The sequence below is a fragment of the Melozone crissalis genome, unplaced genomic scaffold (genome assembly GCF_028551555.1).
Source record: "Melozone crissalis strain CALT ecotype California unplaced genomic scaffold, PUWL_Pcris_2 ptg000014l_1, whole genome shotgun sequence".
In the NCBI taxonomy this organism is placed as follows: domain Eukaryota; kingdom Metazoa; phylum Chordata; class Aves; order Passeriformes; family Passerellidae; genus Melozone; species Melozone crissalis.
Genome location: NW_026535792.1, coordinates 3,438,752 through 3,461,591, shown reverse-complemented (window position 1 = coordinate 3,461,591; position 22,840 = coordinate 3,438,752). Strand labels below are relative to the sequence as shown.

At 39.8% G+C, this 22,840-nt stretch overlaps 1 protein-coding gene across 6 annotated transcripts in view; it reads left to right on the top strand.

Moving 5' to 3' along the window:
- The window catches only part of MEF2A (myocyte enhancer factor 2A), a 78,477-nt gene that overhangs the window by 9,506 nt on the left and 46,131 nt on the right, over positions 1–22,840 (top strand). Inside the window, exon 1 of one of the 6 annotated variants that reach the window (XM_054273130.1) lies at positions 20,652–20,989. The exons of the other annotated variants lie outside the window; for them this stretch is intronic. The gene's annotated coding sequence lies outside the window, so the exon portion shown is untranslated. Of the gene's footprint in view, positions 1–20,651; positions 20,990–22,840 lie in introns of those variants that run through there. 6 annotated transcript variants of the gene reach the window in all.

Here is a 22,840-nt window from a genome sequence, read left to right as displayed (position 1 = left end):
AATCCTGATTGAGGATTTTCCTTCAGATCTGTTTGTTTTAAGGCACCTAAGTTGGTTTCTGTAGCTGTCTTGCATACATGTAGATAATGCCTACACGAAAACCACAAAGGTCTTGGTGTGTTGTTTTTCTAAGGCTTGAATGACTAATTTTCTGAATGTGTAAGGAGCAGCAGCCTTTTGTGTGAAGTTCCTTTTGTTCTTGTTAGGACTGCAGAAGCAGGAGAAAGTAAGCACAGCCTAAAATTCAGAGTTGCAATCTGACAAGGAATCCTGCAGGCTTATCTGCAAGAGCTGAGATCACAGAGATCACAGTTCTTGCTTCTGTCTAACCTGTGCTTCTCTGCTTTTAATTCTTCGTGGTCTCCTCTGCTTAGTCTTAGTGGCTTATAAGATTTTTCAGTGGCATAATTAGCTTATCTTAAAATAGTCTGATCTGGTGGCAGTACTGGGACAATGACGGCCAGCCCAGCCCCTGTCACACGCTGTCAGCCACGGAGATGTGTCAGTGCTTGGGCCACTCAGCAGGAAGGGAGGAGTAGGTGAAAATCTTTTGAAGATATAAGTGGACCTTGAACGTGAATGATTCAGCTCACCTGTGCTAGGATTTACACGTTTTCCTTCAGGAATTTGGCAACAGCCTGATCAAGTAACTAGAAAGCAGCTTCTCTTTGGTTTCAACCAAGATACAAATGGAATGGTAACAAAAAAAAAAAAAGTTCCAGTTGAGTTCCTTTCCTTGGGTTCTTTTTTATATTTGTAGCTTTAGTGTCTGGCGGTGTTTATCAGCTCACACTTCAGAGAGAATCATTTTACCTCAGATGCCTTGGTTCAGGCTTACCAGTGTTTCAGGTCTGAGACCTTTAAAGTTTGAAGTGTCCGACCATTAACATTTATACTTCCTTGAGACTGTATCTCTGGGTTTCATACTTTCTATAATTGTCTTGTCTTCTGGCTTCATTTCCCTCTCTCTAGACAAATACAAATTTAGATAAGGGCACAATTGCATGTGTTATGAAGATTGTTGTAGGTACACCAGTTCTGAGGGGTAAACTCCACATTTAAAATGCCTTTCTTGGAAAAGCTGCTGCTGCAGTTGCTATTGTGGTTGCTACAATCTTGAACAAGGGATTAGAATACTTTTTGTTTCTTGTTACTATGCAGGGAAAGGAGCTTGATCTACAGTGCATTCCGGATGTTGCTTGTGATGTGATTTGTTTTATATTTTCTGAGACCTGTCTCTTTCTTTAGATTTCAGTAGAAGAGCACTTTTTCTGAAATTCATAAACTTCCTAAACTTATGTGCCATTACTATGCTTTTTTTTTTTGTTGATTAAAAATGGATTTCAGCATTTCACAGCTCACTATTTGTGGAAATAGTGGCTCATGCTAGGGCACTCCAATACTGGCTAGTCTTGACTTCAAGGAGAAAATGTAGTTCTGTTATTTCAATGTGAAAAATGCTTTTTAGGGAAGGTTTGTTCTCTTTGGCTTGATACCTGTTCATTCTGGAGTCTGATGAAACTGCTGTGTTTACACTTTTAGGTTCTGCATTTTCATCTCTGAAACCCTGCAAAACATCTACTAAGAGATGCTTTTGTTACATTTGAGTTTGCAGACCTTCATTGAAAAACTTATTTGGACTCTGCAAGACATAGTTAAAAAACAAATTCTTCTGGTAATGTTTGAGTTCTTCCAGGTGGATTTGATGTACTGCCTCCATGCAGGAGCTGAGAAAAGGAGTTTTAACTGTACATTAATGTCTTGCATATGCTGCAGTGTTCCTTGAGCTTGTTCTGTAAATGGCTGTAGCCAGGCAAGTCCTCTGTGTAGTTTAATGTTTAACTCTGGTTTTATTTTGTTGCAATTGCTGGTGCCCTTATGCATGCAGAGAGAGTTGCACTGTAACTGAGGCTGGGAGGGGGAACTTGATTCTCTTCCTGTTCAAGCTGTGGATCCCAAAAGCTTGGTCTAGGCATGATTTTAGTCTGGTGTAGTTTGTTACTAAAAACTTAGTAACAAATACTTTACAAGGTCCACTTATTCCAGTGAAACTTCCTAGACTGCTTTAGATACAGTCAACTTCAGTGGAATTTGGGACATTTCTTGTAGTGCTTGGTTCTTTGTGTTGTGTGTATGGAGTTGGGCTTTTTCCTTTCTTTTTTCCCTGGTTTCTCCCACATTCATTAACTGTGCTACAATGAGTTTTCAGTGAATTAGTGTCAATGTTCCAGTGAAATCCTTGGCTGTACTGATGATGTAAGTGGTGGAGATCTTATTCTGGAATTCTTTCTGTCTCCTTGTGTCTGTTAGAGCTATTTAGGTGAAAATGCTGCAGGCCAGGGCATTGCCTGTGTGCTGTAATGTTCATGTTTATATCTTAGAGGTATTAGTGGAGAGATTATTAGGAGGGGAAGTCTAGCACAGAAAAGCTTCCTGTGGATGATTTGCAGTAGTGGTGAATTCTGACAGGGTTCCCATGGTAGTGAATGTGTTTTCTTTAATACACATTACTCAGATCTTGCTATTGTCTTCTGTATAATGCAGCGTGGTGCCTGTATTATTGTCAATACACAAGTTGCCTTAGCAAAACCTTTTGAAGCGCTGTAAAAAATACGTGAAACCATGTTTGGCAAAAAATGCTGAAGGGTTTTAATGGTTCCTGAGTGTGTAGGGAACAGTCTTTTTTCCCCTTTTGGCAATCACAAGAACTTTTGAATCCAAGTCTTTGTCTCCTTCTCCTCTGCTGTATTCACATACAAAATTAAATTATTTAACTATTTTAGCAATAGGAGACAATTTGAGCATAATTAAAGCAATGTATCTGTCTAAATGAGTGATACCTAATTGGATTAGCATTGTTTAGAGAGCATGTGTGCAGTCATTCTTTGTGAATCTGTACATTTCTCTTTTAGATCTACAATAAATATTGAAGTCTCACTGTTCAATCTAATGAACAAAGCTTTAGATCTGCAATTTGATTGCCACTCTCAGGTTCCAGTGGGTTGAGATGCTGTTCTGCAATTTCTGGTCTCAGCCTTCTTACTGCCTGGGGTTCATTCTCTGCCTGTGGGAGATGGACTCAATCTGGAGATGCTCAGAGTCATTTGGATAATGAGGAATGATAATATCCATACCATTTTAAGAAAAATTTTAAAAAATGTTTTTGAGTTCTAGTGCTCTTTTGCTAGTCTCAAGCAGCTTATGTATGAAATCTAAACTAGAAGATCCTTCCCCCACATTTGAGGTCTGTGTATCCTATTAACAGGCCTTGCCTATTTTTCCTGTACAGTGCCTTCCTGGACTTATCTTAATAACACTGTCATTTGAAAGACTTGGCAGGGCATTGTACTGAAGAGAAATACAATAGGAAAAATATTACTCATTAGATCTGCCTTCTGGATTAGTCCAAATTTGGGGAAGTAGTCTGTGTGATCCCCTCAGAGCTCAGATCCCCTCTGAGATCAACAGTAAAGCTCTGTTTGATAAATGTAGCTGGGTAGATGTATACAGGACACCTTTAAACTCATTTAATGTACCTGTGCCAGTCAGTGGCATGTTAGGATAGCTCACAGAAAGCATTTAGTTCATTATCTCCACTGCTTGAAAATCCATCATTTCACAAAACGCTCGTTAGTTGTAGCACCTAAATGGGGCAAACCTGTTTCTTAATGAAGAACATGTTTTCAGTGTCATATTTGTCATCATTAAGGCTTTGGGAAACTGGGTTAATATGTTCAGTTGTGATTCTGCACTAGCAAGATGTGCATGGCAGTGCACCTGCTTTTTGAGGTGGATGCATTTTCTCACGTGGTCTCGTGTGGTTTGGAGCTGTGAATTCCTGTCTCAGCTCTTCTTTACATCTCGAGCGGAACAGTGCTGAAATTATTTGATGTGTTCCAGTAAAGCAAATGACAGCACCCACCAACTTTTACTCTTTTTCCATTTGTTTCTTTATTAGATGTGTTTTGGTCATTTTTTGTGTGTTATGAGAACATACTAATGTTTTTTGGTGTAGCAAGTGTTGCTGCATGGAGTGCCTTCAAAAGTAAATTAATGTGGCAAATTTAAGTTAGTCATCCTTTTAAAAACTGAAATCTTGTTTATGTATTTAATTTAGGTGATTAAACTACAATGAAGCTTGTGGCTTTCAATAAAACTTGCAGTTCCAGAACTTGTCTGTGGTCTAGATTGATGTCTCTGTTCTAAGAAGGATTTGGCTCAGATGGCCTTTAACAAATTGGGAAAAACAGGGGATGTAATAATTTCATTTAATTTGGGTATTTATGTGTGACAGAGGCTTCTGAAGTGCAGCATACACGTCTTGGGGTGTGGCAGTGGTTGGGTGATGATGGTGGCAGTTTCTGCCTGTTGTAATTTGACCTGACCAAATGGATGCCTGACTCTGAGAGCTTTAACTGAGGGCTGTATTCTGCCAAGTGCTACTTCCATCAGTGCTTGCTATTTATAAATATGCAAGATAAAAAATTAGAAATAATTTTCTAGTGCAAGTGCTGTGTTTTTGCATTTGTTTCCAGTTCTCTAGTTGATACCTGTAGGTTAAATTAAAAGTGCAAATTGTGACCTGGAAGACCACAGTGCCTCAAACTTGCCTGCTAATCCATTAGGTTAGCAGCATGTTACTGCATTGGCAGAATTTGCCTTGTTTTGAGTATTTTTTTGCCTTTGAGAACATTTAGATTGGTGCCTTGCCTTTGCAGTAGTGGATTCCTTGCTGGCCCTGTGCAAATGCCTGAATCTGCCTCTCCCTCCTGGGTGCAGCTGAACAGTCTCAGGCTCTGTGTCAGTGAGACAGGGCAGGAGTACAGGAGGTGTGGGGAGATGTGTGACTTGGCTGAAAGCAAGTGCTGCAAGCAGCTGAAGCTGTGTTGCCTGAGATTTTTGGTGTGATGATCTGGATGAGTGAATATGTTGGATTTCAGCTGTTTATTCTCTGTATGTATATTTTTTTAAGATAGTTGCCAGTAAACAAGAAGTATTTCCACCACACCCCCTTCTGTTTTCTGTGCTGTATTTTGGGCTTTCTTTCATTTCACTTCCTGGTGGGTAGAGGGTGAGTTCTCTGGCACATTTACCTATTAAAGTGCTGGTGTATTTTCTCCTGAGAAAGCAAATATTGTGGGTTCTACTCTTGGCAAGTCTATCTTCTTTTATTTTTCTTAATATCCTCCATTTCTGGTATGGCTTTTAGTGTTTCCATGAATACAATTCTACATCTGTCAGCTGGGTATGTTACATTAACAGATTTTTGTTTCTTCTTTTCACCTGGGGTCTTGAAAAGCAGATGCTCCAAAACTGACTGATTAGGTACCAACACTTCTGGAGAAATAAAACTATTATTATCTGCTCTGAAAGCCAGAGCATCTGCATGGTTTTACATTATGCAAGCTCTACTTTGGTTGATAATCATGTTGGATAGGTTTTGATTTCTGCCTATTGTTGATGGGTTTTGTTTGCTTCTCAAGTAAGAGTAACCTGTAGCACTTCACAGCTGCAGATAATTTAATTCCAAGTCCTTCACCAAGGTCAGTGGGATTTTTTGTGCTTTATATCATATTGAGCATTTATTTTTCTTAGTCAAAACTTGTTGCATGTGATATGTAAGATTGTAAGGCACCTTAATATTATTTGCTTACAGAAGAAACAGTGTTTAGTTTTAGTTTTTACTGTATTGATAAAATTTGGAAGCTGCTTTTTAATTATGCAGTCAGAAACATGTTATTTAAAAAGATGAAAAATATGTTTTCTTGTAGACAAGTTGTATTTGTAGATTTCAGTTCCTAGTTTTGTCTTTGTATGGAACTAACGGACTGGTTATTTCATGACTTTTCTGTGGGGTTTCTTTATCAGTGCAGTTCTTGGGTTTAGTTTTGTGTGTTTGTGAAAGGAATCCAGTGTGTGTGTGTTATTGAATACTCCTGGTGTGCTGGGACTTGTGTTGTGCTATTCTTCAATGCTGCAGCTTTGCTAATAGCAGGTCACAATGTTTGCACCTCTTAAGTCATCAATGTGGGAAAAATCCCAAATAAGATGTAATGAGAAAATGGGTTCAGCTCTGGTGCAGCTAGGAAAGGGATGGCTTAAATATTCGAGCAGCAGCGAGTCAAATGCCAGGTTTGGAAGGTGGCAATTGAGCCAGGCTCACGTTTGTGACAGCTCTGCAGAGGTGAAGAATGCTTCTTGAGGAGGATTTTTTTCTTTGCTCTTGGCAGCGACAGCTTCGGTGCTCCCCTGGGTCGGGGGGCGGGGAGCTCTTGCCAGCAGCTGCACAGAAACCCGGAGTGCAGGGATGGCCCAGATTCCGTGCTGGAGCTGCAGGCAGAGCTCTGCTCTGTGTGAGCTCTTGGTCCATGTGACGCTGTTTGACCGGATAAAGGCTCTCAGTCATGTGCTGATGTGTGACACTACATGAATGCATATTCTCTGTGCACCTAATAGAAGTGTTTCTCCTGCTAAAAAATAAGTGCATGCTATATTAGAAATGATTTTGTGCCTCCAGCATGGTCTCTTACAGCAGAAGTTCTAATGTCAAAATGAAGCCTGGTCAATATATCAGGACCATACTGCAGACATTTTACAGTTTGGTGCTTAACCTTTGGGTGAATAAAATTAAGTGTTATAATAATTTCCTTCTGTAAAAATGTGGTATTCTGTATCTTTGTGACAGTGTATTATTTGATAAATGCTGGTGTGCTCTGCAGAGTAATTAAGGGAGGACTGAATAATGAGTTACTTTAAAATATCATCTGCTCAAAATCCAGGCATTCCTCTACCTTGGTTCATACCCTGTTCTCTTGGTATGCCCACAGCAGATCTCTGTTGTGGGTAAGCTGGTGCCTGCTGGTAGTTCTGTCTGGTCTCCAGCTGTCCCCACCAATGGAAGGGGAAGATCAATCAGGTATGAACCATCTCACAAAATGTCTGTTTAGGAGGAGCAGTGTCAGGATGTACTTCTGGGTTGCAGCAAACAGGCAATTGCAGCTCAAGTAGGTCTGTGAGAACTTTCACCTACCCCCTGTGGATATGGTTGCACTAGAGAAGCAACAGTCCAGGATTTTTATGTGGGCTAGCTGCCTAAATATTTACCCAAGGTCTGTATGATTCCCCCTGCCTCCAACGTCAGCTGCAGCTTGTTGTGATTACAGCCTTCCTGATAAGTGCTTGAGTTAGGCTTTCCTCTGTGCTTAGGGAAAGAAGAGGATTAATGCATATTCCTCCAGCAGAATACAGATAACCTCTCTTGACCCTGTGATCAAGTCTGTTCCCCTTTTGTCTTTGCATTCTCCAAGGCACCAATCTGAAGCCATGGAATACATGATCCTCTGTTGGTCTAGAGGCTGCTTTTAGAAGTTTGCCTTCCTTACCCCATGATGCTGACGTTCTCTGCTGTGGTGTCCTTTTGTAGTATGACATATTAAAGCATTGTAACAGAGGATGATGAAATATTTTTAGGGTGTGCTCCATTAATTTTGACAACTCAGATTTGTTTGTGCTTTTTATACGCCAGTGTGTGTATTTCTAGACATGTCAATATATATGTACAGACAATATGTGGGATTTTTTAATATATCACTGTCTTTTATGGAGAACATCTGCTCTGAAATTGTTACAACAATATGCAATGATGCTTATTTAAAATGTGTTCTAGTAGTTACTGTGTATCCAGGCAGTTTAATAAACCAGTAAAAAATTTCAAATGTAGTTGAATAGCCTACCCAGTTAATGATACTTGGTGTTTGCAATTTCATCAATCTGAACATGTCACATATTATAGACTATAATTGTGTGACCTTTTCCTTAAATTTTCATAGCAAAAAACTATGACAAAGCCATTAGCTTTGGAGTCTTGAATCTGAAAAATTCATAATATAGATAACATAAATGCAAGGCTTGCGTGTGTGTGTGTTAAAATAGTAAATGGGTTAAAGTAGCACAGGCATACTTTGTACTGTGTTGGCATAGTTTTCCCCTTCAGATGGTAGTTTGGAATGTGAATCCTCTTCCTATATGTGCTGGAGCAGAGCTGAAGTCTAATGTCACTTACAGGAGAAATTTAATACAAGCAGCTTGTGCAGAACTGACCTGCTGCCATGGTAGCATGTAATATATTTAGCATGCATGTGTCTAGTAACCATGTGATCTTATACAAGTGAATAAAACAGAGAAGCTCTCAAAAGTTAACGTTTCTCTGAATGTTTTCAGAGTTCTGTTCATTAAATAAAATGTTATAAAACTATTTAAAGAGACTCAATTTATAACTGGGATGTAACCAACACAGAATTTGGAATGCTGCAGCAAGATTTCTGCATATCAGTGTGAGAGAGATAGATAGAATTCCAAAATAATTAGATTTTTTTTTAATCCACCATAATTTTTGGAGTGTTTTATTTGGCTGCTGCAGTTCAGTTTTCTGCTGCCATGATGACCAAAGATTAAATTTTAAATGAAATTTGAAAATAGCAATCTGATCCTCAGGTACTTAATCTTTAAGAAAGCCCACAATTGTAAATTTTGGCAGTGCTGTGATATTGTCAGACTGTCTTGGTATCATCTGTGCTTAAGAGCTAAAGTGTCACTTATGTGCCTTCTGCAGATTTAGCAGGACACCATTTGGGAGATGATAAACAGGGAAGAGTGGCACACATAAGTCCTCTATCAAGACAACATTAAAAAGTGGATAATCTCTTTAATGGAATATAATCTTGCTTATGCAAAATCCTAATAAAATTTGGTGTTTTCCCTGCTGATTTGTTGCAGAAAGTGTGATGTTGATGTTGGTTTACAGTTTAGGGGTTTTTGATGTCTTGTGCTGAGCAGAGTGAGGTGATTTGCTCATCATCCCGTGTTTTGTTGCACAATCCCATTTTCCCTGTGGCTCTTGCACAGCAGCTGTGGGCCCAGGTGAGCAGAAATGTCCTGGGCTGGATCCAGGCAGCAGAGTGGAGCTTTAATACTGAGTGTGGGACATGGTGTTTCTACCAACACATTGCTAAAGGATTTCCTTAGTCTCAGGCCTGCGTGGTTGTGTTCCTTAAGCTGGAAGATTCAGGTGGGTTCTCAGTGCTTTGGGAGCTCCTTCCCTTCCCAGGCTGGGTGGCCCCACGTCCTGCCAGCGAGGCTTGTCTGAAGGCAGAGGGGTGAAGGGTTGCACCTTCCCCAGCTGTGATCTAACATGCTATCCAGCTATCAGCTTTTCCATCTCTTCCTGGTGAGAAGTCTGTGTAGGCACTTTCTTCTGAATAATTGGTTGTTGGGTTTTGAGTTTTTATTGTATTCCAGATGCACTGTCATTATGGACCAGTGAACTCCTTCAAAGATTGAAGATACTTTCTGTGGATTTCTGTAGTTTTGGTAGATACTACATTTGCAGAAGAATTGCAAGGAAGCACAGTAGATTTTGTGTACTTTAAGGGTGCACATAATAAAGTGGCATTAAAATGTCTTAAGCATAGTAGAGAATTGAAATTTATTCCATAAAGCATCCATTGTGTACCTTAGCAATGTGCTGTTTCTGGCCCTGGAGGGTGTAGCTGTGTTGGAAGCTGTGGTTGGTGCTCCTGAGTTAATGCCCTATGAAAACAACGAGGTCCCTTTGGAGTTCCCTTTTTCTTTTTCCATGGCAACCTGGATCTGAGACACTGCAGAGCCATCAGTGCAAACTCAGACCTCTGGTAAAAACTCCAGCATCTTTCTCGTGGGTTAGTCAGTGTTATTGACAGATATTTCTTTGGTTTCATGATATACTTTTCCTTTCCTCATGGATGGTCTAAATAATTTTTTTACAAGAACTGAGTCTTGTGCTTAATTGATTTAATTTTCAGAAGGCCAAGGAATACTATGTGCATCCTTGAAAGACCTTCCCTTAAGGTGAAATCCTCGAAAGTGAATGAAAATCAGTTTCTTCTTAATGCCTGTTTGAATCTACTAAATTGAAAACTCCAGGTCTGTGTCTTTGTTCTGTGCTATCAAATTAGATAAAATGTCACAGCAAACTTATTGTTAACTCTTTCTGCTGCTATCCTCCACACTTCTGCTTTTGAGAACCTGCTCTTCCCTTTACTGCCTTTCTCCCAGCTGTGCATGGTGAGCATTTTCCCTGAAGGAACTGGACTAATTGAAAAAGAACAAAGCACTGAGTGTTAAGAGCATCCCTCATCTGTATGGGAATTTTAAGGGGATGCTACCATCCTCTTCAGGAATATTGTGGCTTCTGTTCCACCTAGGCAGGAGCACCTGTTTGACTGAAAGGAGATTTTTGAATCAGAGCATTCACTAAATGCACTAAATAATTCTTCCTTTCCATGCCCAAGCTGACATCTTGCAGCTAATGCAGATGGAATGATTTGGCAGCAGCAGGGTGTGAGAGCAGAACTCTTGGTTTACTCTGTTTAAACCAAAGCTCAGTGCTGCTTTAAATGCTGTTATTCCTGTGCATGGATCTGGTTCATACGTGCAGATCTCTTCCCGAACTGGGCAGTGATGGTGGCCTTAAGATTTTATGTGGTGCTGTTTCTGTTGTGGAATACTAAAGGGTTTGTGTTATTTTGGGTAAGTGAAGCTTACAAAGGGGAGTGCCTGCCACCTCTAAAGGCTTGCTGAGGTTGTTAATCAGATATTACCATCAAAATGAAGTGCATTCAGTGGTAGACAAAGAGGAAGGAAACCTACCAGAAGCTAGAAGGAAGAATCTCCAGTAGTGTTGGTTGATGTAACATGTTAAGAGTGGTGTCTGCTAGAAGTACAGGGTAAGCTTGTTTTGATTCCTATCTTCCTTTGAAAGTAGGCAAATGTTTATAGTGTGGAGAATGTCTCCACCCCTCCCTCCGTAGAGCTGTGTGCTGGAGAAAATGATGACGCTGGATGTTGGTGAATTCTTACAAATCTAAACATAGCCCATAATCATAGGTGTGTCTGTGCAGGGATAAAAGTGTATGAGCTCCAGATGAAATCATAAGATCAGGTTTTGAGAGCTAGGTCCAACTCAGTGCTCACCCTTCTGGGTTACACTAAGAAGTCTTTGTTTCAAATCTCAGTTTAAAAATCTGTTTACTTGGCAGCAGGATGGAGTCTGCTAAAAAACCAACTAGCAATCTGTAATTTCGTCTGAATGCAGGGAGTGAATTGCTGGAAAGATCCCTTTCTCCCAGTGGGAAGACAGAATTTTGTAGTCACAGTGTTTTGTTTTCAGTTTTCTTTAAGCAAGTCTGAATGCATTTCCTTGCAGCTTCTATAATCCTGCCTCAGAGTAGAGGATATGAGGTGAGAATTGAGGGAAAAGTAGAACTCAGTCATCAATACAGTTTCCTAATTAAAATCCACTTCACTAATTCCAATTCTCATGAGCTGTCAGGAGTAGCTTGTATTTTGGCATATGGTTGTTGCAGTGTTTGCTCTGAGTTGGCTGTTCAGTTTTTATTAAGCAATGTGTGGCCTCATGTGCAAGACTTGCAAAGCATCACCAAAGAGCAGGACAGGGTGGGACTGGGTGCTGGAAGTTTCTCTCAGTATGATTTGTAGCCAGTTAAAACTTTGTTGCTGTGTATCTGTGTGGCAGTGAGGAGATCCAGGTTCTCAGGGTGGTATAGAAAAGCAGGTATGTTCAAAGCTACACCAGCATTGGAGGGGAAAGCACATTCTCAATACAGGCCAGAGCAGCAATAATGGAGCTGAAGAGGCCCTGGGTGTGCTGTCCCTTGCAGGCTGGGTCTTTGCTGAGGCAGGTGAAATTGGAGAGCAGAGCACTGCTATCTGCTGTTTGCCAGCTTGCTGTCAATATTTATTGCTTCAGCTGCTGCAAGGCTTCCAGTCAGCATGTGAGAGAGAAATGCTTTAATGTCCTGAAGGCCCAGAGTACTCAACAATGAAGTTTTTTTGAAGAGGAGTTAGGGTTTCTTGCAGGTGCAGGAATGCTTCTCAGCAGGCTCTTGAAAGCTGTGTATAAACTGTGTCAATTTGCTGTGGTTTACTTTTTGTTCATGTAACTCCATATAATCATGTCCGCAGGTTAGTTACCTAGAATGAGTAAAATGAGATAATGTAAAATAATTAAGTTAGCATCTGATTCTATACAGAATCCACTTTAATAAATGTATTTAATATCTAATATCTGAGTGGGTTTTTTCCCCAGATAAAGAAGTACATAGGGTTTTTCAGAAAGACAAAATTCCTTATCTTATGAGAAAGGAACAGAAAAGATTGCAGATGGCTTTCATGTGTGCTCTGATGATACTGGTAGATAAATGAAAATAATTTCTGTGTCTACATAAGTTTGTCACTTCACATGAGGAATTCAATGCCAGCTTGATCTCACTTGTCCCAGCTCATGGGTTGACTGAGGTGTGTGAACTTACCCATTGCACACTTTGAGCTGCCAGGGCTGCAGGCAGCATCCAGGTTTTATGGTGGAATGCAACTGCTCTTAACCACAGTGCACCTTCAAGAAGTCATTCACAACTAACTGCTTTGTGTTTGCTTTGCAATTCAAATAAGGTTCCTAAGGGCTCTTAGCTCGGGTTCTGTCAGGGATGAAGAACACAACATGGATGGAGGGGACCCAGCACTGTGTGGAAATACTGCAGTGTGTCTGTGTTCCAAGCAGGTTTAAATCAGTGATTCCTTAATTAAATGCTGAGATCTCCACCTAATAGTGGAGGAGATCATGCAGTCTTCTCTTCTGGCAGGTTTCTGGTTGATGTTTCTGGCAGTTTCTGTTTTCTCATTTTTACTGTGTAACTGAGGGTCTGGATGGAGAGCTGTGGTTACAGTCTGACTCCTGGTGGAGCCTGGTCATTGGCAGGTCTGGGCAGTCGTTGCATCAGACACTGCTTGGCCAACCAAGTGGTGAAGATGAAGATGTCTCTCTTCCAGTTTCAAACAGCTCACATTTGCATCTGATGTTTCATGTCAAAGGGAAATGAATATACTTGTTTAAACTAAGAGATTGTCAGTAAGGGAAGTCTGAATCTGAAACTGTCTGAGCTTTTGCTGCAGATTCTTGACTGCTTAATGCACTTGTGAAAACAGCCCAGCTGCCTTTCAAATGCATTGAGAGCCAACTTCTGTGGCTTTCTTTTCTCAATATTCCTCACTCTTGTTAGGCTCCTCAGTGATGTAATACATTACTCATATAGTAGTTTATCAGAAGGAATTTATATGTTTGTGTGAACCACTTAACTGGTTCTTGTTGAGACCTTGATTAAAGTTTTTCTGGCCCTTCACTTAAACTTTTGTCAGCTGAATGTTCTAATTCACCTTTTTAGCGGCCCTCTGCATGTAAGATGTTTGTTGACAAGAAAATAAATTGAGATATTTTTGAAGTTTTGAGGATTTCTGTGTTTAATACAATAATGGGAACAAATGGATGAGAGTTCTCACTTCTTTTTATAGTCATGGAATATTTCACTGCAGAAGCTGTTGAATCAGATATTTGAATACATGTTGCTATCTAACACTTGAATCACATAGCTTTGCTGTGAACCAGTGATGTTACTTAGGGTCAAACAAGTTAATTTTTCCATTTGCAGCAATTGGCAAGAAAGAGCAAATGGTAAAATCTAATTATTTCTCCTGTCTTACAGGTAATAACAAGTAACAGAGTTACTGTAGCAGCCTGAATTTCAATTTCTCAACTAAACCATATTAACTAACTGTGTGTGCTGGTTCCTTGCTAAGGACACAATAGTTTTGAAGGATCTGACAAATCAGTGTTCTATTATCAGTGCAGTTAAATTGACATTTTTGCAAGAGAATCCAGGTGGCTGGGTTAATCTTAATGACATAAGAGTGCCCAGACTACCGACATCACCTGCCAAAAAAGAAAAATGTTAATAAGCAGAATATATTTTGAATAATATTCTTGGTAAAAATGGAGTTTACCACAATAAGTTTAGGTGTTGGGGTATGGATCCTAAACTTCTGGTTTTAATGACTTACCTGTACTTGATTAGGACAGTCTTAGCTCCTGATTGATTTTAAGAATATGGACATCCAAATGGAGAGCAGTAACTGTGTTAGGATGGAGCACTTGTACTTGGATCGATAAAATGTTTTGGGCTGTAAGGAATTTCATTCTTGGCTGCTTTTAAAAGTGGCTGCTGACATTGGAGAGGCCGTGGGAGTCAGGCAGTTCCTTGCCTGTGGTGCCCAGCAGCATTTTCCTCAGTTCCTTGATGCTGCCTAAGTTCTGCCTGTATGGAATCCTTTTGCAGATTATCACAGCTGAGGTGTAGCTGAGTGGATTCATCTCACTTGTATGTTGTTTTATTATTTGCTACCTGTCTGCCTTGGATTCTGAAATGTTTAGATTACAAAGAAACTGTCTCCATGCATGTCTAGAGAGGACCTGCTCTGTGATCTGCTGTAGCTCCCCCACCACCACCAATTGTGGTTTATTTTATTTAAATGTGATGGAACTATTTGCTTAAAACAGTGCAGAGACAGGAATCATACTTTGAAATGTGGTTTTAATATCTTAGAAATACTAAGTATATATAGTATATACTTAGTATAGCTTTTAATAATTTTTATTTAGAAGTTTGAACTGGTGGTGTATCTGAATTTTAAAAGCAGAGATTGATTTTTGAACAAAGGCTGTGGCAGCCACAGAGTAAGAAACTTGCCACTAATCTTTGTTAGAAACACGTAGGCGTCTTTATGGTTTGCTGAGTGTCTTTCTGAGGCATGCAGGCTGCTTGAAGCATTATGTTGTCGTGTCTGTCTGGTTTATAATTGTTGCACTTCAACAATATGACTGCATGCTGTCATTTAATCAGACATCGAATAAATTATCAAGAAAGCTTTCTGGATAATTGTTCAGTGATTTAAAGCTTCTTATAGATCATTGATGTGTGTTCTCTCTTGTATTTCTTCTTGGGTTTCCTGTCCTATTTCCTTTAAAGGGGGGGTGCCTGTCACATGGAATCCTTGGGAAGACTGGAAATGTGTAGTTGGTAAGAGAGAGAAATGGTCTGGAGACTGCCTGTCACAGCAGGTAAAAAAAACCCTAGCAAAAAACCAACACAGATGGGAGTTGTGCAAGAAGCTTGGAGCCTGTGGCTTGTGCAGAGCATGAGGAGAAGCTGATCTATAACATCAGGAAGAGGCAGATAACTGAGGGTGAGCCAAACCTTGGGAAGATGTTTCCCAAGTGCAGAGCAGGAGCGCGCAGCGCTCTGCGTCACCAAGCCACTGTTGACTGAAGCCAACTTGGAAGCCAGAACCCATCTTGCAAGGGCACAGTGTGCAAGGAAGAATCTTGTTTATAATCCTTCTATTTTCCATTCTCTCATCTACTCACATTTGTCCCTTGCTGAGAACTTCAGTGAGATCTGGCATTGTTGGGTTTGAAGGCTGACTTGAGGAAGCTCTCTGTAGGATGTAAGGTATAAGCAAAGCCACGGAATGCTGTGGCTGCCTTTGGATCCCATTACATTCCTGGAGTCAGCTGTAAATATTTTTGATTGCTGTAATGTTTGTTCAGGAACATGTGTTGAAGTTGCTGTCCTGGGGCTGTTTGTTGTATTACCTCAACAGTTTGTACTTTGCAGGCACAGGGGACAGTTTCCCTCTTCGTAAAAGGTAACAAAGAATTACTAGAAGTTTACTCACTAGTTAGTGCTCACACGTCATGGAGTTCTAGAACTCCTGCTGCAAATCCAAAACATCAGTCCACTGTAGTACCAAATTGGTACCGTTTTCTACAGTAGGGAAGTGATGTGTTAAATAAGATTACCTCTTAATTTATGTTCTGGTTTTTTTTTTTTTTTCCAGTAGAAGAAAGTAGAAGACAGACAGAAATGCCTTTTATTTACACCTTTCCTAGGGAGAAATCTGCTCTTTCCTTGGGACAACTGTACCAGTTATGCACCAGTCAGTTTGAATATACTGAGCCCAGACACTGCTTTACCTGACTGCAGAATTGCTGCTTTGGCATTTGCTATGAGGAAAGTGAAGTGCAGCCTGCAGAATTTGAATGCAATTTTAAAGAGAATATTTGAAGGATAAGAGTAATAGATCTTATAACATTGCCACACAGTATGGGCTGTGTTCTGAGTATTTTTTCCTGCCTGTCTTAATTTCTATGCATTTCAAGTCTTATGTCAGGTTGCTCCTTGATTTAGCTCAGTTGGCACCTTGTTTAATTTTGAACTGTGTGTAAAACAGTGCACTGTGTTTGTGCTTTTTGGGTGTGCTTTTGTGTGTTTATTTTTTCTGCAAAATAGTCTAGTGTCTAGTGTGAGATGTGGTTATGATAAGTCAGAACTTGTGTAGATGGATATTTTTGTCTAGCTTTGGTTTATGAAGGATCAGTTCTTTACATGTAGGTTACTGGTTGAGATTCTAAATGGTTGTAAAATAGTGTTTCCCCCTCCAAAACATGCACACAAAAAGCTTCAGTACTCCTCAGAAAGGATGATCTACTTAAATTATGTTCTCAGAGACAAAAGGAAGATCAGTGCTCTGTGTGGGTAAGGATTTCTATATAGACATGCCAGGAACCTGAATTTAAGTTTAGTTGGACATATTGTTGCTTATGTTTAAAATGCTCCACCCACTGAATTCAGCCTGGCATGACCATGTTAAAAAAAGGAACAGAGCAAACCTTTAAATTAATTATCTACAAAGGGAGGAAGAAGATTAGTGACCACATAGGCAAAAAGAAAAAAAAAAGTATGCTGCTTATGTAGAATTTCACAGAAATCTGGCCAGGTGAATTTAGGACTTTGCAGCTGAATTCTGTTCCAGGAACTGTGAACCATCTCCTGTGTGTGTACAGTGAGCAGCTCTGGGGATGGCAGTGCTCTGTGCTCTGCTGATTGCCGTGGAGATAAGCAGAGATGTGACAAGTGGGGCAGAGCCATTGTGAGAACTCGGAGATAATGAGCTACACCTTTGCCAAATGCATGTTGCTGTGCAAAATAAGATTATCTGTATTCTCTGATCTATTGATAAAGTTAAATTGAGATGGGAGAAGTAATGAGCCAAGGTAGCAGTAATTAAAGCTTGAGTGTCACTGCTGTAACTGATGAAATATGAAGACTTCTGCAAAGAGATTTCACAATGATAATATTTTTTCTTAAAGCCATGACTTAACGGTATGTTAAGTGTTATCTAAAGATGCATCAGTGAGCCTGAAGAAGATTAATGAAGTATAAAGATGTTGCAAAACCAGAAAGTTCCATTCTGGTTGGTAAATATATTAATAAGAAACTGAACAGTACTGTGTAAGTATTTTATTCTGTCTTATTGTAAGATGAAGGAAAATATGAGGATAATCTTTTAATTGATCACTCTATTAGTTGTTGTTTAGTTGATGACCAGTGCTGTGTGAAGGTGTTTTGTTCACCTGACTCTTACCCAGTCATTCTTAGGCTGCTTTTAAACCATGAAATTTATTTCCCTGCTGAGAACAGCAGCAAGGGTTTGGTGATCCCCATCCCAAGACAAATATAAAAAATCCATTTCACAGGGTTTTGTCTCCTGTACAAAGGAGTGCTGTTCTGTGGCAGCTTTTTGTTGTGGGTGCAGGGGTGTGTAATTTAAAGCCATCTCTGGCAGACGTGTCCTTATCAGCATTTTGGAAGGTTCCTCTGGTGGCTCCCCTGGTTTGAGCTCAAGAGGAGCTGTAATAACGCAAACGTGGCTCGGTGCCAGGTTTTGGCCACATGGTAGTTAAGTTCCACAGCCATTACAAACTCCTGATAAGAATGAGGCAAATGCTTTTGATCTTGAAAAACATTTAATGTGTTTTATATGTGTATTTTGCTTCAGGAAAGAAACCTTCCTTCTGTGGCTTATAATGTACAGATGTCTATGGGGTTAAAAGCTGGGTTTAAATGCCTTGAGTTGCACTTTGAGCTTGTCATTGTGAAAGCTGTCAAACATCAGTTTTGCACTAATTAAATACCTGCAAATCCTCTTCTGTTATGGAGCAATCATATCCAAACTTAAGTTTAGCTTTCTGCATCTAGTTCATTACTTTTCCAAGAGCTGTAAATGGAAAAAAAGGGGAGAATTTATCTGATCAAAAGTTCTAAAATTGTGATCAAACTGACATAGTTGTTGTAAAAGCTGTGGTTCATTCACCAGGAAATCAGTCCTTTTGGCCTCAGCTTTTACATGCTGGGGTTTGTTTTGTTAACAGTGTCCCGAATCATCTTTGTTAGTGGCTATTTTTGTATACCGTGGAAAAGGCACTTCTTTCAACAAATTACATGATAAATTAGGAGCAAGTTTCTTGAGAAACTCTCTGGAGCATGTTTTCCAGACAGCTATTCAGTCATGCAGTTATTTTCTTCATCTGTTTGTAGAAGTCTGGCAGCAGAATTCTTGTGATTACTTAATATTTTATATTCTACTTGTATCTAAAATTGGATTTTAATCCAGTATTGAAAGTTTAGTTCTCTTTCTGTGGTCTTTCTCCACTGTTAGCTCAGCAGTTTCCAGATCTTATTTTCTAACTATGTTCTTATGTATTTTTGAGAATGCAATGATAAATTAGTTTAGAAAATAGCAAAGTTATGGATGGGAATAATAAAATAGAATTTAGTGTTACTTGAAAAGATGTAGTAAATATGTACATAGCTTGATAATGGCTGCTTTGGTTCCAGGGAGTATAAATTATAAATACTCAGAATAGGGTGATAGAGATTTTTTGGACTGAAGAGTAGGCCAAAAAAAAGTGTATAGTCAGAGTATTGAGTATTATTAAATCTTAAGCCATTTAATTGAAAGTAACTAACCAGAGCAGAGTTCCTGGCTGCCCCTGGTCCTGGACAAGGCCACATTTGTCACATTGTCTGGAAGTGCGTGTGCTGTCATAGGTGATGCTGATAGTTCTGGAAAACTGGCCCGTCAGGTCAGGAAAATCTAACCTGAAAGTGCATTCTAGGAGTAATAAAACTTGTTTTAAAACAGGCATTTGAATCTTAGTTCATTTTTGATACAGTTCAGATTTCTGTAGTTCTGTGTGCAAGAAAATGGAGTTCCTCCACTTCATGTTAGACAGGGCTGAGTGCATGGAGGAAATGGCAGAAAGAAAAGATGTTGCCTTTTCCAGCAGCAGTCGATTTAAGGAGCACTTGGAAGGTGCAGTTCTTCAGCAGGGATATTTTTTGAAAAAACTTCATGATCTTTTCTAATGCCTTCAAAACATAATTTGAAAAGCTCTGTTACTTACAAACCAGGAGCTCAAAAATAGATTTGATTTTAGCGTGGAAGCTGAGACCATGTTTGGTTGCAAAATTCCACAAATCTTAAAAGTACAAGTTATTTAAATTGTCTTGTACCAGAGATGTGCATTATTCCTCCCAGCTGAAAGAAACAAGTATTTCATGATGCATAAAACCAGAATATCAATAAAGAATTGTTTATGGCTTCCTGTTTTTTACATTGTCCCACTTAAAAAAAAAAAAAGTAATTTTGGCTAAGGGTTATATTATTGTTTTATAACAATGCTTGTGTATCACTTGGTGGCAGAGGACCTTGAAGCTGTGAGACCACTCTCATTTACTGAGAGGCTCTGTTTGGATGGAGAAGAATGGCTGCTAAACTCAGGATGGAAAAAAGATTTATTTCCTAAGATTGTGGTGCAGCAAGTAGGGAGAGATAAATGACAGCATGTACCCTTGTTTTGGAAGGGGAGCTGTGTGATTGTTTAACAATTACATCTGACATTACTTACAGCAATATATGGTGACAGGGCTATAGAAATGTGGCTGCAGGAAACTGCTTTGGGACTGGTTTTGCACACCTCTGCAAAAACCCCAGCAAGGATCTGAGTGTGCCTCTGTTAAGTGCAGACATAAAGGTATGTAAAAATCCCTTTGCTGAGAATTTTAATTTTCAAATTTAGCTTCCAGGTGGTAGCAGTGAGTTTTGGAGCAGGGCTGGTGGAATGTCTAGAGCACAGAGATGACATCCCATGGACCTCAATGTGTGTCAGTGCAGTCATATCTGAGTGAACATATTTTGTGTCATTGGTATGGGTTTCAGAAAAGAAAGGTGTTTGCAGTCGTGTACTTACTTTATATGGTTTGCATCTCTTTGAAATTCTGAAGAAGAAAATGTTCTTCTTTCTCACTTCTGGACAGTGAAATGGAGTCTGAGGATCATGTTTGGCTGTGTTCCACACAGCCCTTTAACCTTTAGATAAATTACTTGGGTGAGGACACTCTTTGACTCCTTTTTTTTCCCCAGCTACTTCTACTCATTGCTGTGGGGCAGGGAGAGAGGACACTGACATTTGTCCATTATTAGTAGTGTGGAAAAATGAGATACTCTGTGTTATCTGCCTTGTTGGTGTGCAACAGCCAACACGTGTGGGACTCATCTCCGTGCTGCTGTGAATGGGAATTTTTATATTCTGCTGATGTGAGTGTGCAAAATGTCAGAATAACCAGCAACTGTGCAGTTCAGCTGTGATCAGTCTGAGGGGCCATATCTACAAAAATATCTGCACAGGCTCCTTTAAGACTAGCAAAAGACCTATTAATCTTGGTTCAGTACAAATGGCTCTGTGCTATTTAGTAAGGCATAGCCAAGGCTTGTGTAAGATGCATCTCTGCAGATCTGTGTTTTCATGCAAATGATCTGACGTCAGGACACTCGTTCCTTTGTGTGCATTGCAGTAAATGAGCCGTGAGGAGACGGGGACTGTCAGATGGAACCTGTAACCATGGTGGTGAAATGGAAGTTTCAAGAAAACAGAGTCAGAGGGAAATAAAAGGAAATTAAATGGAGGAGTATGATTCTGACACAGTTTTTCCTAACCTGTTCTGCCAGGAGGCTTCCAGACCTTGTGCAGTTTTGCACAGATATAATGTGTTTCCACTGAACCCTTGAAAGAATCTTTTTAAATAGGTCAAATACAGTTTCCTTGCTTTAAAGTTACATCTCTCTCAACAATCTGTGAAACTGAAAGCAATCTTGACAACAAATTCAGATGAGCTCCTGAAGATGTGCAGTTGTGAGGGTATGTTTCTGCATGTGGTTCTGTTGTCTGTCAGTAATTAGTGTGCTGTTTTCACGGGTTTTGGGGAAGGGAATAAATCCAGAAAATTTGGAATCGTTTACTTTGAAACAAATAGGCTGTTATTTGGACAAGACAAATATAATTTTTCTTGCCTTTATTGCAAGCTGACATTATGTTCTATTTGAAGTTCGTAATGAAACGTGGGATTTTTTCCTTCTTTTTCTCTTCTTACTCTAATTATTTTATTTAATATATACCTGAAGTCCTTCTTTAAGACAAACTTATTTTTGCTTCTGTGTGCCCATGCAAGTAATGTGAAGCAGCTTTGGTGGCTGTGATTGGATTGTGTCACTTCAGGAAGTAGAACTTTACCTTCTTCAAGGTTACTTTGTGTTAGTTTCAGATTTAGTCTCAGATGTAAATGTGAGTTGATCTTTATTTGTATATCAGTAGGTTTTCCTTTATTTGGGCAAAAGTGTTTTATAATCTACATGAAATGGCTTTGTGAATTAAGAGCTTCACCTAATGTATGTTTGTAATGCAACTATGATTTAGCAAAATGAAACCTTTGCTAGTTACATTTCTGATGGAACCCAATGTTGGACCCAGTTTTACATTTTATCTTACATAGTTTTGTTGCTAGTCAGGATAGAAAATAAAACCACAACTGTGACATGATCAAGGATGAGTAAAAGGAAAAGTCATTCTTCTCATTAGAAACGTAAGGTGCCTTTGTCACTGGCAGTAACTTACCATTGGGATGTTCTGGGCTTGCATGGAAAGTGCCTTTTTACTGCACAGCTTTCTCTGATTTTGCAGCTGTGTCAAGGTCCTTTCTGCCCTGAGCTCAAGCCAAACTTGTGTTTCAGTTCTGAGCTGTGCAAATCACCTTGAGTGGGACTTGAGGATGACGGGGATGCTGCACCCCAGAGCTGGGCTGCCCTTGGGAAATGCGGTTCCAGGCAGGGTCTGTGTCCACAGCAGCCTGTGGGAGAGGGGGGAGAGCCCGGCCGGGCTGGGCACTGCACACAGGAATGGGGAATTTCTGAGTGGTACAAGTGTTGAGGGCTAAAGAGAGTCAGCCCTGGGGTGAGGGAACACTGAACTCTCATAAATGGGGAATAGCTTGAGCTTTTTATGCCTTGTAGAGCATAAGCATTGTAAAAGAGCTGAAATGAAACCCCAAAGCTGTAACAGAGTGTTGGTGAAAATTACTGTTTGCCATTTCCCTTTGTGTGGCAGTACACAGAGCAGATGACAGTGTTTCCCTGCTACTGTGCCTTCCATTAGCTCATACAAAGCATTTGTGCATCTCTTATTTAGTGTTCTTTAGTATATATATTGCATAATCTCACATCATATTTATCTTCCTCTCTCCCTTTTCCCCAGAGTTCCTTATTTTATTCACTGCATAGACTTGCTTTTGAGTATGTGTTGCAGGAAACAGAAAAACTCCAGAAGTTCCTGATTCAAAAACCACCTAGTATGTGGTTTATATTTTTATTACTCTATTCCTGTGTTCTTCCTTGGCCATCCTAGTGATATCTGCTGGTAGCCACAGATAAAATGCTGCACCAGATGGATCTTTGGCCTCGTGTGGTGGCCATTTCTGTGTACTGGTGATGATGGGGTGCTTTTAAAAGCAGAGGAAGGACCCTGGTAATTCTGTATTCTGTTTCATGGGAGGTTTAAAACTGAAGCCACACATGTAGGAGAAACCAAATTTTAAGAGCTGGTTAGAGATCCTTTGATTAGGTATGTTCAAGGGATGCAACCAGATTTTTCCTGGAACTAAATTTAATGTGTGATCATAGCATGAGCTGAGAATTTTTTTTTAAACAAAAGTGGGAT